This window comes from Mandrillus leucophaeus, unplaced genomic scaffold, assembly GCF_000951045.1.
Source record: "Mandrillus leucophaeus isolate KB7577 unplaced genomic scaffold, Mleu.le_1.0 Scaffold299, whole genome shotgun sequence".
Classification (NCBI taxonomy): domain Eukaryota; kingdom Metazoa; phylum Chordata; class Mammalia; order Primates; family Cercopithecidae; genus Mandrillus; species Mandrillus leucophaeus.
This window is the reverse complement of record NW_012103131.1, coordinates 64787-66333: the sequence shown is the minus strand read 5'-3', so window position 1 is coordinate 66333 and position 1547 is coordinate 64787. Positions and strand designations below refer to the sequence as shown.

Here is a 1547-nt window from a genome sequence, read left to right as displayed (position 1 = left end):
CAGCCACAGCCATCAGAAAATACAGCCATCTAAATTACAAGAATAAGCAGAGGGAAATATGCAAAACATTATGCTTGGGAAACACTCATCCTGAAGAGTTACATAAAATGATAGTTACTGAGTAAAGTAACCGTAATCTATTGACTGGGCTTCTGAAAATCAATCATGGAAAGCCAGGCTATGGCTAACCTCCAAGCCCTTATGCCGGTAACCACAGCAAAAATTCCATCTTCATTTGGCAGTATCTTTTCCTATGCTTATTTGTTATCTGTCTATCTTCTGTGAAAGAAAAATAAAAACTCCAAACTCCAATTTACTATGTCAAAAGGAAAAATGAAACTAAGCTGAAAGCTGAGGCATGCAAGAAGCTGCCTTTCCTTTTGTTCTTAAGCAGAGAGCTACAGATAAAATGTTAACTATCTACACAGGTAGTTACTCTATGTTCATCTTATCTTACGTAAAATGCTTATTTACTGAGTGTGAGAAAAACTCATGATTGACTATCTCCTACCTGCTCCTTTTCTTAAGACTTTAAAAATGTTTTGAAAGTAATTGAGTTAAGATTATTGATTGAGAAGGAAACAAAATCAACACAATGAAATGTAGGAACAGAGATGCAAGAGAAGCTGCTTAATCCTACGCCTTCCAGCCCGAGCGGCACGGCATAGACATGTGGATGACCATACCCTCCCTCTTTCCCTTCCAGCCATCTTTTCCCCTTTAAGTACTGAAGCCCACAAAATCATCTTGGGACCACAAGCTTTTTCTGTGATTGTGTGTGTGTGTGTGTGTGCGCGCGTGTATGTGTTTGTTTTTTCAGTTTCTGGTCATGTTCTTAACCTCGGCAAAATAAACTTTTAAATCAGTTGAGACCTGTCTCAGACACCTTTTGGTTTACAAATTGGTGACCAACTAAAGAGACTCTGAGTGGAGGTGCCCCTGACCTTTGATGAATCTCCTGTGGGTGTTTGGTCTGGCTTGGGCTATCTTTATTTCTCAAACCTATGGGACAATTTGCTGAGTCTTGGGAGCTTCCCCACTCCAGAGAATCCCTGATCTCCTCCAAAACTGGGTGAGATCTAAGGTTTATTTTGCCTTACAACTCCTTTTCTGGAGTTTTACTCGCTTCCAACAAGGAAGGTAAGTTTGTTTTCCTGCTTTTGATGACATTGGAAACAGGAAAGTAAGTCCTTCCTGGAATTTCCACTTACTTGCAACAAGGAAGTTGAGTTTGAGGTTTTTTTCCTGCTTCTAAGATGGTAGAGAGCAATCTTCAGCCTGGGACCCATTCCTAGGTAAGTAGCTGAGTTGGGATACTGTGTTGAAAATTCTCCTTACTGACTAAAAGTTAAGACTGATAACCTGCTGGTCTTAATTTCTCCTTACCATTAGAGCGTTCAGTGGGGCAGGTGGTGACACAGAAACCTTCAAGGTCCCTTTGACTAAATGCAGACTATGTCAACTTCTCAGAGGCCCTGAGGCTCATGTGCATGTGTGTGCTTCTGTTTACTGCCTCACCAAACTCCAGACACCAGCCACAGCCATCA

The 1547-nt window shown here is 41.2% G+C and overlaps 1 protein-coding gene across 1 annotated transcript in view; it reads right to left on the bottom strand.

The window, feature by feature from the left end:
• Positions 1–1547, bottom strand: part of LOC105544155 (deleted in malignant brain tumors 1 protein-like) — a gene marked incomplete at its 5' end in the record, with an annotated part of 221962 nt that overhangs the window by 160324 nt on the left and 60091 nt on the right.